At 39.3% G+C, this 16,949-nt stretch overlaps 1 protein-coding gene across 1 annotated transcript in view; it reads right to left on the bottom strand.

The window, feature by feature from the left end:
• The window catches only part of LOC124289671 (buccalin-like), a 39,666-nt gene extending 24,555 nt beyond the window's left edge, over positions 1-15,111 (bottom strand). The window contains exon 1 of the mRNA XM_046726279.1: positions 14,953-15,111. The gene's annotated coding sequence lies outside the window, so the exon portion shown is untranslated. The remainder of the gene's footprint in view (positions 1-14,952) is intronic.
• Between the last annotated feature and the right edge of the window lie 1,838 nt (positions 15,112-16,949).

The raw sequence follows: 16,949 nt of genomic DNA on the forward strand, positions 1-16,949 counted from the left end.
ATGCAGTTTTAAGCCTGGAGCAATGGTAATTAACACAGTTATTCAAGCAATTACGAAAGTTACATCAAGGTATTCCCAAAGAAGTGGGCGTATTCCACGCATTCCACGTACTCTTGAGTCCATTATACCTGAAATTATTTCTTTTTAACGTTAAGAATAAGTACAGTTTTCCTGACATAAATGCCATATCATTTTACAAGATTTGTTTAGCAATTTCGGATTATATGAAGACTGCTAATGAAGATCAAGCAGTCTGTCCTTTAAACATATTCTTTAATAAATATCATATATCAAGCCATCCTGTGTCTAAAGAGCACTTTAACTCTTCAGGTTATTAGCAATGGACCCGCAACTATTGCTGCAAACAGATGACTTTTAAGTCGTGGTTGTAACCAAACATTTCGTTTCAATCCTACCGCTCGGAATTTCACAGGCGTAATATTGATATTTGGTCCATCAAATTCTGTTACTTGAGGGAAGAAAAACAATGAGTGTAATAATATTTTATTCGGCTTCTCTCCTCACCCCTTCCAGCCTTTCGCAGGAAAAATATGCGTAACTGTTTCCTGAGGCACACAGCAAGAACTAAAAACTCTCCCTGTGAAGTCCTACAAATGAGCGTAGAGACAATATGGAAGCCATCCTTAAGACAAGCGGGGGAATTGCAGCAAGGGTAGAAAAAGGCTGTTTGTCAGATATCTTTGTTTGGTGTGGTCGAAAAAGTGTATTTGTGAACGTTTGTGACGTATCAAGGGAGAGAGAAAAAACATCCAGGCGGACTCCGAACAACACAAAGGAGTACTTACACATAAACATGTGTACACTCGCAGAAAGATGAATTGCATGGGTATTATACATAACGGACATCATCAGTGACGTGGGAAGATATATTGGAAGAATTCCCCGACAGCAAATACTTTCTTTCTTTGTAGTCAGACCTCTGGATGTTCGTTTTGCCTCTGTTTCAGGAGCATCTCCTTGAGGTATGCTTGAAGCCATACTTCTTTACATCATTGCAGTTTTTCTAGAAGTAATTACATCGACATCTAGACGCCCCTTTCCTATTGATTGATCCTGTACTCGCAAAGTTTAAGATACTGTTCACAGAGATGACAAATACTCCTTGCTGTCATTCTGAACACTTTCAAGTCAATTTTATATTTGATTTTCAGAAACATTCCAAATGAATTTTCACAGAGGGGTGCCAACCGCTAAAATTAAAAACTTGCGTTATATCGACTACGATTACGTTAATGATTTACAGTCATAATTCATTGCATCGTATTTTTAACTGGAAGTTAATTGCAGATTATATGTTGAAATGTGATACTATTGTGTTGTTGTGACAGAGGGGTTATTTTAATCAATAATTGTGTCCTGAAATATTACGTTTGGCGGTTGGGCAATTATGTGACTATGATTGATGTTTATCGTTAAATTGATTACCGGAATGCAGTAAATGAAGAAGAAGAAGTAAATTTACGGTTTTCAAACCTTTTCGAAGGTTTGTATATCATGTCATCAAACTATGTCAAGGGAATTGTGCAGTTCGTATGAAATGATGTTTCCGAACTGATGAAGCGTATTTTATTTCTGAATGCATTTGAAGTAACTATGTCAGTGACATATATATTTAAACTAAATCAATTGTTTGTTATGTTACGTCAGGAGAATAGAACATCGTCCATGTTTGGATAAAGGAGAAAAAATATACGAGGATAACTGGATGTGTTAAGCGGTGTTTCTGGGGGTAAAAAAGTATAATACATTCTGAGTTTGTTTTTGTTTGTTGTTTTTCTTTCTTTTTTTTTAACTGACAAAAGATTGTATTTTCGCATTCAGTGATTCCATTAACATTTAAGTGTAATGCACATATTTAGTTGTATAAGACAAAATATTATGGATGTCAACTTCTTCCTTATTGTATACACAGTTAATGTTTCAGGGCTTTTCATTCTGAGTTAGTATAATGTGTCTGGGTGTACTATCCATCTTAAAATGCGACCGTGCTAGTGTCCAACCAGCCACACAAACAGGTGTATGCACTACGCTACATAATGTAATTGTTCGGTATCTGATGTGAATTATACTTTGGACAAAGATTATTTTAGTGCTGGACAGTCATGTTTTACAACGAAATGTACTTCCTGGTATTACCATCTCTGTGTCAGCCTAAATTATCGCATACATCATTTTCCCGCTACATAACCTTTGAATAACATTTGTAAGGAGAGTGGCGAAAGCTGTAAATATGTTTTAGCTTTCATAGGTTTTTGGCAAAATCAGGGGAGACATTTGGCATGATATTTCATGCGAAATGGTAGTTTTCATTTTGTTTTAATGATCGTAAAGAAAACGATCCTCCTGAGAATTGAGGTCAGTGACGTGCTCTTGACAAATATAAAAATTTAATCTTTTCTGAAATAATTCAATGTTTTGTTGTTTACTTTGGTTGCCTACTTGGCCGCCGACATTTCATACTTAAAAGTAATGCACGACTTGTAATGAAATGTTATTTAATATATTTCAGATGTACAGATGGTTCAGTCATCGCTGTCTTGATATATCGCTATGTCAACACCCAATGGCTGTGGGAACGATTCACGGTTTGCCCCGATTATGTTTCTAGGTTTTTCAGCATCCTACCTGGGCTCATTGGTTTCACTACAGTTATATGTCAGAGACCTACATCCTAAACTGACGTACAAAAAAAGTACACACCCGGTGCTTTTGGATTACTTTCCAAAAAGCGACGTAAATGTTTTGAAAAGAGATTTACAGTGATATATAAGTCACATACTTCCCTATTATTACCCACGTGGTCAACGTATGGGTAGTTGCATATTAATCTCGTACGTCACACGAGTGTCGTATCGCGTTGACCTGTGTCGTAACGACTTGACCTGAGATTGTAACGATTTGATTGGATAACCGATGGCCTCTTTCTGACGTAACTATTTTTTCATTCATAACAAACACGTGAATTCATTCATTCTACAACTTAAATGCATTGTGGGAATGTAAACATTGCGAACGTTTCCGTGTCGCTGTTTAATTGTGAGTCGAACTGAGACATTATATCTGTCGAAAAACATAAACGCATTGTTTCCACCAGTGATGTTAGCCGAATGAAGCAACTGGAAACCAAGAAACGAGGTGCTACGGAGTAGTTTACTGTAGGAGGCTGTACGAGGCGATGACAACTGACATGCATCGTGACGTCGGTTACCATGGCAGTGACGTCATTAGTGTGACGTCATGCAAATATTGTACTACAGTACAAAACTCTTCCGCAACCTCTTTATGAATCCGGTTTCGGTTTGAAACAAAAAAACATAACAAAAATACGCTATTTTGTCAATTTAAATGCATGTAAGACGTGGGTAATAAATAAAATACCACACTCGGTCTCATTACATACGAATTATACGAAACTCGTGACCTTCCTATGTTATCTGACCTCGCTTTCGCTCGGTCAGATACCATAGGAAGGACACTCGATTCGTATAATTCGTATGTAATGAGACCTCGTGTAGTATTCTCTATATATGTTGCCAAAACATCACAGATATCGTGCCCGATTGCGACGTTGACAGTCAGAATGACAACACTTTTCAAATAATCCCAAAACACCAGGTGTGTACTTTCTTTTGTACGTCAGTTTACTTTAACTCGACACTCAGTGATATCATCTAAAATATTGTTCAAAGTGGAGATAAAATGAAGTTTACATTAACTCGACATTCAGTGATATCATCTAAAATATTGTTCAAAGTGGAGATAAAATCACCTGACTCATGTTTCCAAGTTACAGTATTTCTTTGCACAAATATCAATACCTGAACTAGAAATGCTATGCAGGGGTATATAATGGCAGATGTGTTTGCTTTACCGACATACCATACAGTATGCCGTTTTAACAGTAGGTCACTTTTGTGACGGGGGCGTCAGCCTATTGTGGAAGGAAAGTCTGAGACGTTTACCACTACCGTGACAAACCTCGAAGCATAATAATAGGGGCGGTGGGGTAGCCTAGTGGTTAAAGCGTTGGCTTCTCACGCCGTAGACCCGGGTTCGAATCCCCACATGGGTACAATGTGTGAAGCCCATTTCTGGTGTCCCCCGCCGTGATGTTGCTGGAATATTGCTAAAAGCGGCGTAAAACCAAACTCAGTCAGTCAGTCAGTCAGTCGAAGCATAATAGGGTCGAGCCAAAATGATATTTCATTCTTCGTTTTTCCGGTTTTGTGGTTGATTGGTTCACCCGCGGCGCGGAAATCCCGGATTTAATGTATCGGTACAATATATGAAGCATATTTCCAGTGTCCCCGCTGTGATGTTGCTGGAGAGGCGGTGTAAAACTATACTCACTTACTCATGTGTTATTGAAACCGATGGCGATGTTGCTGCCGCTGTTGTTGTGGATAAACTTTTACGATCATGTTGGTTCTCCTTCGACAATTTTCTGACATGCCATGACAATGTTAAATGCTTTCCAATTGGCGTCACACAACTCGCCCCCTCATATAGAGTATGAGCTTTTATTTTACGAAATCCCAAATCCCATCAGGAGTGGACCGAGGTTACTGAAATACGAGCTGGGTGCAAGATCTGACACGGGGAACACTCAGCGTGATTTCACTGGATTGATCATGCCTAACAACTGCAGGGGTCTGGAGTCAAACAGCGAAACCAGATTTCGTCTTGATTACACCACTTAAGGATACCGGGAACACGTAACCATTCTTCCTCTTCTGCTTTGTTTACACATATGGTACGGGTTTTAACAACCTATTATCCTATGTCCATCTCTGATTTGTTCAGGTGACCACGAACAAATTACCATGTATGCCTGGCGCACGACCGTACACTGCTCAAGCGGGGAGAATAAATCAATTTATACCCCGCCCCATGGAAAAATCATGCATCCAGGGCAGTCTGTGAACCGTGAAGCAGTGGTTCGGATCGACTAGTCAGCACCATGTGAATAAAATACATGATTGAATTTCAGTTCGTTTCAATGTTATATTCATATAATGAGAGATTTAAATATTCAGTAAGATAAATTCGCTGTAGCATTTTGATTCGAGATATAAGGGGTTTTATGCGTCGCTCGCAGGCTCGGTGGATAAAACCTATGGCGAAGAATATAAAGAGGGACGCATAAAACCCCATATACCCCTCATCACAATGCTACAACTTATAATACGGTCTCTCGAAAATGCATGCACTCTTCAAGAAAAGAAACGCAGAGATATTTCGATATATTTTGACAGCTATCGTCATTAAGACAATCCCGAATCCCGTTAATCATGACGTGGTTGGTGTGTATTGCGCGCAAACGCATCCCAAAATCTGTTTGTAAACGTTTTTTGTTAAAAATGAAAACGATACATGAAAAGTGCATGCACGTGCAATATGTCGAAAACATGGGAAGAGACATCTGCTCAAAACCAAATTCATCATTTCATTACGAAATTTACAATGTAAACGAAGATCTAAAATGCCAAGATTGAATGCTACTGGCCGAAATGTCCGAGTCTGCCGTTACAAGACACCTCAACGTCCACCTCATCACCATATCTCGATTATGGCATCGACATACCCACTTCAATTCGACCCAAGATCGTCACAGTAGTGAAAGACCAAGAGTGACCACTCCTGGTCCGATTCATCTGGGTGTTTCAGCTACGTCACCGATTTGCTACAGCAACGGACACTGCAGGACGGGTGCCTGGCCTGAATTTCCAATCAAACCATCAGAATCGTCTGAGGGAAGTGGGAATTCGTGCATATCGACCAATCGTTTGACCTTTCCTGACATGACTACACCGACAAGGAACTGTCCAATGGTGCAACAGGCGACAGGGGAACTGGCGACGCGTTTGGTTCAGCGATGAATCGCGTTTCCTCCTGCAACAACTGGGTGGGATACAACGTGTCTATCGACGTCGACACGAATGTTTTGCGCGAACTGCGTTCACGAGAAAGCGTCATGGTATGGGGAGCCATGTCATACACGGATAGATCAGAGCTAGTGGTCGTTCAAGGCAATCTTACTGCAAAACACTACATCGACCAAATCCTGCGACCTCACTTCCTTCCACTGTTTAACCGCCAGAGGGGAGCTGCTTCAACACGACAACGCTTGACCCCACACAGCTCGTGTAACAAGTGCCTGTCTCGCCAATGTCATGCTCTGGCCATCCAAATCGCCTGATCTGAACCCGATCGAGCATCTATCTGACGAACTTGATCGACGCGTCCATAAACGATACCGTCGTATAGTGAGTGAACTGAGTTAATGCTGACAATCAAAGCAAAACATATACGTGTGTCGAATTCCCAGTCATCTTTGTTCAAGCTTAATCGACTTATGTACACTTAAATACGTTTAACACATTCTTTTATTTAAAGATTTTATATTTGTATGTGTACGTCTGCTTGTGTGTTTGTACATGTGTGTATGTGTGCGTGTGTGTGCTTATCCATGTGTACTCTACTGATCTTTTAGTACTGGCAGTGGAAAGTGGAACTTCTTAAATACGAAAACTGTGCTGCCATATGAGATAAGTTATCATCATTTTCAGATTGTTTAAATATTTTCACGTTCTGTTATTTTACGGGAAGTACGTCTTTTCGTGCAAACAAGCAAAATTACAACACAGTCTCAAAATTTGATGATCTAAACAAAGCTATATGAAGTCATGTCGTTACGCAAGTATCGAGGATACACATAAAGAATACGGCGATAAGACAAAAGTATATTTGTGATGTCTGAAATTAAGTTGCATTAGTTCGATAAACTCATTGTGATTGGATCGCCTGTATTAAATGAAATCTGATGACGTAGATCATCTTTTAAATGTACTTACCATGTTGAAGCACTTACTCTATTTATGACGTCTAATTTCACATTTAATAACAACAGAAATCGTATTGATAGTTACGAATCCGTATATCGCAGACATGCCATTCAATTGGCTGGATTTCGTCATGATATTTGTTTCAATGAACATTAGTCAAAGATCACGAATGGATATATACAACCGATTGTATTCTAGAGATAACTGTAACTGCTATTAAATGGAATGAGTTTTTAAATTAAATTGATTAAACAGTGACATATGAGTCCATCAAAAGCTTTTACCCTAGAATCATTCTGGTAATGGTCTTTGCACGTACGTACTGAGAACCTTAAGGTTAATTGATGATTATATAGAATAACGGGATACTGTAGGGACTATGTATGACATCACAGAAAAAAACTAAAGACTTTATTATCGGTCATTTTGCCCATTAGAATATGCATAATTTAATAAAACAAATTAAACTCCGCGACGGTCCCTGTGCGGTTCCTTTTCTTGACAGGTTCTTTCTGTTGCCGTGCCCTTTCGGGTTAGCTGACACAGGGGGTTGGCTTGACTTTGCGGCTGTTTGTCGAGGGTGCCGCCGATGGGTCGTGGTGCCACCGCCTTTTTGTGGATGACTGGTGTCGATGAAGATGCAATGGTCTGTGGTACATGATAGGGATGGGAATGTGCCTACTGATATTTCTTGAGATGATTGGAAAAGTTTTCTTGCATTTATCTTTGAAATCAATCAGGAAAGAACAACACTATGCCTGAGTTGATGTGTCATAATTCTGTCAAAGGGGTCTTGATGAAGCGTTTTCTAACTTTTTATATCATCTGAAGTTACGTTCTCACTTTTAGGACCCGTGAAGGTCCAGGTTAGAATGAGCCTTCAGTGACCCATGCTTGTCGTAAGAGGAGACTAACGGGATCGGGGGGTCAGGCTCGCTGACTAGGTTGACACATGTCATCGGTTCACAATTGCGCAGATCGATGCTCATGCTGTTGATCACTGGCTTGTATGGTCCCAGACTCGATTATGTACCGCCGCCATTAAGCTGGAATATTGCTGAGTGCGGCGTAAAACTAAACTCACTCACTCACTCACTTTTAGGACATGTGCTTTCTGAACTCCATAGGGGCGGTGGGGTAGCCAAGTGGTTAAAGCGTTCACTCGTCACGCCGAAGACCCGGGTTCGATTCCCCACATGGGCACAATGTTTGAAGCCCATATCTGGTGTCCCCCGCCGTGATATTGCTGGAATATTGCTAAAAGCGGCGTAAAACCTCACTCACTCTGAACTCCAAACGTGGGGCCTACTTGCACAGTGGAAGTGGACCTTCATCATGTCTGCATTGCTACAGTTTATGCAAATGTAAAGGAATCCTGGACTGCAGCCATCTGATAAATCCTTGCCAAGTGTTTTTCAATGTTGTTTATATGTGACTAAAAGGCCGTTATCATGCCGCACCCTCATTGGTGAAAACCAAACATACTTAAAACGTAAGACGTTTTTTTTATTTTACTGTAAGACGGCCAAGGCTGGAATTGATCACCAGCAACCAATGCTTGTCTTGGGAGGCAACTAACGGGATACGGTGGTCAGGCTTGCTGACTTTGTTGATGCATTTCATCGTATCCCATTTGCTTAGATAAAAGCTCATATTATTAATCACTGGGATTGCCTGGTGCTGACTGTCTACGGACCGCCGCCACGCAGGTGGTTGATATAAACAACAAACAAACATTTCAAACAAACAAAATGAATCTGTGTGTGGTAATCGGATTGAATTGTTTCAGTATTACACTACTCTAAGAAGTAGTGACACGTGCTAGTTGGCGCTTTGATCGTAAGTGAGGCTTAGGTCATTATGAGGATCACAATACAATGCGTTCAGCATGTGAATCCACAACAAGCGTTGTTCAGACCACAAGATTGACAATCAACGCTATATCATAGCACGGCCACCAACTACACATTATATAACTCACTCATCTTCAAATTGAATATGGCACATAAAGAAATATGCTCGTTGTACGACCTTACGACAAGCATGAGTTACTGAAGACCAATTCTAACACGGATCTCCACGTGTCCCGACATGTAGAACACGGCGCCGAACACACGCTGAAATCTCGTTCATGGTCTATAGTCGGAATCGTACAGTCGACTCCATGTACTTAGGTATTCTTATGAATAAGGAAAGGGTTTTCCCGACTTAATGGAGAAGAATATATCAGCTGTAGCTACGTTACCTGTTCCTAGGCAAATAAGGTTCCTAGTGCTGTACATTCAATCCGTACGATACATGGTTCATATATCTACATTACACATACCCCTGTAACGGACTCATATTGTCTCACATTTCGCGATACACCTATGGCGTTGCTATTATATAATAGTTGTGTCCTCGACCTCAAGGCATATTTCACAATAGACGGTTTTAAATATGACAATTGTAAACTTAATCTATAGTGAACGGCTTTAAATATGTCGAATAAAAATTGAATTTAGGCCCACTTCAATTTCTGTGACGTATTTATTTTTTAAAGTGCTTCCCACGTGTCTTGGCGTGTCTGTGCAAGATTATATGAAAGCATGATATTTACGAACATGAATCAGGAACTGTTATCTAATTCAGGACGCATCTTCTTGCCATACATGTCAAGACTGGAACCAATTTAAAGCAAATAGATTTAAGACAAATATCAGTGACACCTTTAATCGGATCAAACCACATTACTGTTGTATTGTTTATCATTACGTCGGTTACGCGTCAGAATATCGGAACGAGCGTCCCGATCGATTTGCATTAGTTTTGTACATAGGAATTGGTTACCGAAAAGCTACAATCCTACCAGTCCTGACATCTCATAAAAAACCCATAAACCACCACAGTCTAGGAACTAAGTATCGACGCTACGAGGCAATCATTCCTCTGCGACGCCACGACTGTGTTACATAAAACTGCAATAGATAATAAAATATTAATTTCATTTAAAATGAATTTCGAAAAGTGAGGTTTACATTAAAGTTGATTGCGCGTGATGTTCGCGACCTCCTGACCAAGCTGTTGGCTCAGGGATGGTCAGTTATGAATCTCTCATGACCGTAACAATTATTCATACAGTAATAGTCTGGGGCACGTGCACTTCTGTCGTGAGTATGTATGAAGGAGATTGGATTGGCGTTATCATCAACTGTTGCACTATACCAAGGGACAACCCTATCCTAGTATAATTAAATTGTCAGTGTAAGGTATAACTCCCGCTCACTCACACTTGGGAGTGGGGTGGTGATCATTTCAATACTTAATCAAAACGGTACACACATTGAGTTATGAATATCATTGCTGGGGCCGTATGCAATTGATGCGGCTTTGGAGAAGCAACGTTATCTGGATGCAAGTTCAGTTTGATACTGTGCCGAATACAATTAACAATTTCGGATTAACAAAGTCCAGTTGAATACTAGTATGATGAATATACTTAAACCTCGTTGACAATTTCGGATTAACGACTGCTCATTGAATGACGTATTATGGCTCTCAACTTTATGTAAAGGTGATCGTTCTGAAGCGGGAGTCTGGATTAAAGAGGTCTCCAAATAAACATTTTCCTGATTATATGTTTAATGATTACAGAAATTCTGATTTCTTTCGAAACATTATTGTGTAAGGCGGTTCGTTTTACGATATTTTTATATGGCGATGCATTGTATTTTTTTAGGAGAGAACGTAGAGTAATATATGGTTTTCGTTATTATTCCATTTCGTATATTTTTACAGATATGTTTTACAGATGACATTACATATGATTTAGAACATGCCCAATAGAGTGCATGTAATGGTTTACCATATTCCCCCAGTATGCCCATAACTGTGATTCCATACGGCTTCTAACCGAGAGCATACATATGAATGAACATTTTCTGACAGTATTTCTCATACAGGCGGAAAACAAATCATTCTTTTGCGTGTGTCATGCAAAAAGTCATTCGTCAGTACATACATAGTCTTCTTTAATTAGGTACGGTGCAATTGAGTTTTGTAATATGATCCCCGACGTTTAAGCTGATGACATTCTTCTTCGTGTCTTATCACCGTGCAGTCATGGATACAAGTTTGATTTATATCTAACCAATGACCAAGGTAGTTTGTAGAAGGTACCAGACTGTGACGAAAGGTAGAAATCCGCTTCTATTTAAAGACTCCTGGCGCTCTGTCGATGTACTTAAAAGTCGATCCATTCAATATCGTTCTATTTGCCAAGTAATCGGAAGTTTTATGTCCATTTTGCATTGTAATACAAGATGTGATTATCCGTTATCTGGATACATGTGTCTATTGTTAATGCATTAGGTTTCTGTTTTTAGTAACAGTGAGCATGACTGAGTTGATGTGTGGGAAAAGGTTGCATTCGTGATCATGTTCAAAATTCGATATTTGCACATGTGCACTTCAGTGATTTTGAAAGCTAATTTGTCAGCTGAAGTAATAAAAATATTAAAAACATGAGGAAATAGCGTCATCCATCCATGGTGTCAGTGAGTGATAATATTTTATATTGGTCTTGTAGCTTGTTTCAGAATTGGCACGCCGTACGTTTCCATTTCATGTCAGGAGAAAATATATACTAATGATCTTGTGAATATGGCTTCTGACAAAAGTTCTTCCTTCAGCAAGGTCGTATTATATGTCAATATTGTACGCAAACTTTATCTTGTTAAAGTTGCCATATGCCATACTTTCTTATAAGCATAATATGTTAATTTTATATAAAAAGATACCTCGAGGCCAAACGGAGGCCTGGAATTGCTGTATCAAATGACAAATGTTGATTGGTACGTATTACAGGTTGATGACAAATGGAACTGAATTCAATGCTGGATCAAAACTTTTTGATTGTACCAAAGACGTATAACAGTAATACCTTTGATCTACGATGTAACCTGAAGACATTACAGTTTTAGCAAACAAAGCTTACTTTGACATGTTATACCTCTCCATTGAAAAAAGGAGAAGCAGATCAGAAAAATCGAAAATTAATGTCAGGCTGTTGATTTATTCAGTTCAGTTATTCAGTCATATAAGGAGCGTCTTTGCTGGAACTGTACCATTACATTTCAGTCAGGGAACTAAGGTTTGGTACATAACGCAACATCATGTAGATAGTGACTATACATTGACATAGCGACATGCAAATGACACCAAATAGTGTAACGGTTTATGTCTATCGAAACCCATTGTATATTCTCTCTCCTAGTTTGTAGATAAGGAAGTGGTATGAAATTAGCATCTCTCTGACGATATTTGATAGTAAACTCTTAACAAATGCCATCACTGTTAACATTATTCTAACGATCGTAAGCACAGTGTGTTATATTAACTGTTTTATTGTATAAACTGTATTATTAATCCAAAATGCATTGATGTATTTCGCATTTAAATATTGGTACTTTTTTGTCTGTGGTTTCGAATGTATTCTTCTTGTAGATACTATGTGCAGGTTTGACAGTATTACTATTGATTGTTCGTTTCATAAACACACATTGGGTCTCACAAGCATTTTTGATGGGGAAATATTTCGTTGTGGGGAGTTGTGTCCCTTGATTTGCTAAGATCCACTCGTGGTTTGGTCGAAACTTTCGTCGAATGGCTTTTTCCATATTGGCAGACGGCGTGTGTTAATTCCTTCTTTTCACGCAAAGACACGACCGATATAATACGACTTAATACAACGGCAGTACTAACATTCACACCAAGGTCTTGTGTCAAAACAAACAGAAAACTTATTCAAGTACAGCTTGTTGGTTTAACGTCACGTAAAACCCATGAAACCTTTGAAGTACCGTTATATTGAATAAACAGGATATGGAACCAAGGTTCCGAGGTTGATGTGTTTGGTTCATATTACAGTGGTGAAAACAATTTTAGTTTCATGAATAGTAATGATAAAATAGTTTAAATTCCGAATATTAACTTTTTACAGTCTCGGTCATGTCTTCGTGCCAATGACTTTATTTTAAATTTATTTTAAATTCATTGTTGGTTTTCGGTATACTGTTTCTTACTGGTCAATCGGCGCTAGTTTCCGTCACGTTATTCCTATCTGCTAAAGTGAACCAGACATCCACGGAAACAATTCTAATTTAGACGAAATTATAAGAAGTAAGAGTTATGTTCCTATCCACTAGTTTTTCTCTATTACGCCATTTAACGCGATCGTAGTGAAAAGATTGCAAACCGTTTGGCCAAATCATATTCTAATCATTCCTGAGAAATCGACTGAGCACCAACTTTTTTACAACCTTGGAGATCATGAATCACTCAAATGAATATCTTCCAAAAGCCTTAATCACATTTTATGTTATACCGCCGTCCCGGAGGTATTCATCTAGCTGTTCATCTACATATATATTCAAAAATTATGTGAGCTCTCATTTTCCCTCATGTGTGATAGTATTTTGTACAAAGAATGACATTAAACATTCATACACATATATACATAAGTGCCTCTTGTATGAACACGATATCAGCTGTAGGAGTTCCATTAACGACATTAAGTGGACTTAAGAGAGGTTCTTCTGTCAACATCCTACTTCACCACAACCGTCAATATGTATCAATGCTACCCTTCTGTGAACTCCATGTCTACTTTGCCTAATCAGATATGGAATATAAATACGATCGTTTGTTACATATGACAGGATATGTCTGTGGAAAATATTTGCTTAAATCATATCAACGAATGTATTTGCACACACGCAGATGCACAATCTCTATAGTGTATGATACGGCGTCTTAAATGGAGATCACATCACCTTCTGTACTCCGATCACACTCAGGAGGCCTATTGACCGTTTTCTGGTACCATAAACTGCATTATCAAAACTACATCTCGCATTGCTGTTCGAACGTAACTTCAATTAGTTGGATCTATTCACAGGTTTCAGAACATTATAATGTCAGATTGTATTATGCATAATAACCCATATGTTCTCTCTGTGGAATCCTGCCAGTTTGATTATAATAGGTTACGCTACCTTTTAACTGCAAAAGACTTAGTACTGTTTGGGGGAGATTGGTAGAGACGTCGGTTGATCATGGCAATTAGGATACGACGCGGTGATATAACAGAAAACATGAGATGCAGTTAAGCGCAGCATTTGTATAAGAACGAACTGTATTGTCTTCTCGATGTATGTAGTAAGAAAACGAGTTACTATATAAAAGTGTTTGATTGCTATCTAGTATGTGAAAACAATGGGATTCCTGAATTTGTGATATGAAAAAGCCAGGCCTAACGTCGCTTTCAAGATTATTGCAGTTGTAACTTATAGCTATAACGACGTGAGTATTTGTGGCTGCTTGTAATATTCCAGACCAGAGTCGGTTTTATTGTGCTTGTTCACTTATATATCATGTCACAGGTCATTTATGGAAACACTACTCAGACACACTGCAATGACTCTTCCGAGTTGTTCTTGTTTTATCCCTAAAGGCAAGGTACCAACAAGTACCTTCTTTCAACTTTGTTTGGCCTGACGCGACCGGGGATCGAACCACGGACCTCGCGCTCTAGGACAGTCCAGTAAACCACGGTGTCCGTTGAATTATTTCATTTAAACATGAACGTCCCTTTTTTAAACGGAACATTGATCTTCACTGACGAGAGTTCGGATACTACTTTCTACAGCAAAGAAGGATCAAACGCGTTCTTGTTTCTTCATCTCGCGATGAACAATCTTTTAAGATGTCAGATTAGTTCAATGTCTAATGCATACAATACGCTTGCACATAATCACTGAACGCGGAAATGGATAAAGCCACCTGTGTGACACAGTTACATTACCACATGCTTTCACAGAGAATAATTGTAAGGTGGCGTGTATTTGATTCTCTGCAATTCCCGCTTAATGATCTCAGTCATCGTATCCAGATATCGCAGAAAAACTCATTACGCGTGTTAAACATGTACATTTAATTCCATTGTACAGTTCGATATATCTTTTCAACGGTTGCTGACGGGCATAATGCAAGTTCATAAAAAAAGTGTAAATGACATAGCTATGAAATCACAACAGAATGCACCTACCTGTCTACGGGATAGTCCCTAGGTTTTACTAACTAGAGAGGTATGACAGTGGTTGTTCTACACGTAGGTATGTCCTCAATTGGCTTGCCTTCTCGGATACCCTGGCGATGGTACAAAGTGACTCCCCTGTCGGATTTACGCGAATTAGCGGCACGACGCAGTTCTTGATGGCTTATATAGCAACTTAGCATCCGTCAATAGCAATATTCTGTACGTGCTGAAATCGATTATTGATTGATGGGTGGCAACTGTCAATCAGCAAGATGTGAGCGAGGGGGAAGGGTTTGTGGTTTGTGAGGGGGCGGGAGAGGAGGGAGGGGGAAGAGGCTCGAGCCTAAGGCACTGCAAGCTAGCACACCTCCTCTGGAGGAGCGAGAGTGGCATAGTTGCTATGGAAACGATGCAACAAAATGAGCGTTCTTCGTATCATTACGGGAAGTGAGGGCTTGGCGAAGAGAGAGCTGGCCTAAAGACCGTTAGCGATCAGCGGACTGCTCGATGAGAAAATCGGAGACAGTACATGTCTTGTTAAAACATGTCATTGTCAAATGGCGTTGGTCAGATACAGCGGTTTAAGACAAGCTGTCAGAGGTTATGACATGGCAGAGACACGTAGCGGAAACCCTGAACTTTTAGTATTTCTGAGGTTTTTGTTGCTAGTATCAGTAAATGTCAATACTTCTGCGGTTTGGGTCTTTCTGTGTATTATTGTCATGGTTGATTGGTATAACTTGAAGGATGCACTTGTACATGATTTAAGTCTTATCTTATTATCGTAAACTGTTATAATGGAGTGAGTCTTATTTATAATGGAGTATATTGGTCTTTTTGACATATCACATTTACAAGAACGTAACGAAATATATACTTTTCTTTCAAGATAATTGAAAACCTATGTTCAAATAGGCGGTAGACGTTCAGAACGCAGAAAGAAATGTTACTTCAACTGGTATTGAAGCCCTCATAGTGCCTTGCTGTGGAACTGTAACAATACCCACGATTCAAAAAAAATCTTGATATCACATATCTGTCGACTGTATAAAAGTAGTGAAAATGCATATGCGAACTGAAACACCTGTGAACACTGTAAATGGGATTTCAAGGGTTTGGAGACCCTATCAGTTAAAAAGGATGAGAAGAATAAAAACCTTATGGGGGTATAATTGCAAGAGTATGCATCGGCAATGTCTATCAATAGTCGTAGGTGATTGTGATTTCGGTATTCATAAAGTAACACGTGGAACTGTTGTGTGTGGAAGCGATTGTCAAGATCAGTGTTCAGATTTGTTAACAGGAAGATTCTAATTGAAGGTTTTCGCGTTTGAAAACAAGTTCTGAACAAAGCTCTGTCGCAGGTGTCTTCTCGTTGAAGTTATACATGTATAGCCCGGCAGGGTATATTGTTCACGATCAGCTGCGGCTGGAAATACTTGAAACACTAATTGATTTTGTTTTACGTTTTTGTGAGACATTTGGAAGTTCTAAGCAACCATAACATATGAGGATAATCAGCTTCTTTGTTGCAGTTATTAGCGACGTCCCGTTTCAGGTGTTAACACCGTTATTAATCAAGAGTTATGGGGGACGCTCCATTGTAGGTTAAAGCACTGTTATAAATCAGGTGTTAGGAGCGACGTTCCATTGTAGGTTAAAGCACTATTATAGAGCAGGTGTTAGAAGCGACGTTCCATTGTAGGTTAAAGCACTGTTATAAAGCAGGTGTTAGGAGCGATGTTTCGTTTTAGGTTCTAGCTTTGTCATAAAGCAAGTGTTAGGAGCGACGTTCTGTTTTAGGTACTGACACCATTATCAAACAACTGTTAGAAGCGTCGTTACGTTGCAGGTTCTGGCCAGTGAAGAAAGAGAAAGACGATAAACTGTGAAAGATAATTCCAGCCATTTCTTGTCGTAAACCGATTTGTGACTGTTAGTGTTGAGGATGTAACTGCTGCTAGAGACAGAGAAGACAAATTGGTCTTACAATTATGTCATGCAGT

This window comes from Haliotis rubra, unplaced genomic scaffold (assembly GCF_003918875.1).
Source record: "Haliotis rubra isolate DU_JTF1 unplaced genomic scaffold, ASM391887v1 Scf446, whole genome shotgun sequence".
NCBI classification, from domain to species: domain Eukaryota; kingdom Metazoa; phylum Mollusca; class Gastropoda; order Lepetellida; family Haliotidae; genus Haliotis; species Haliotis rubra.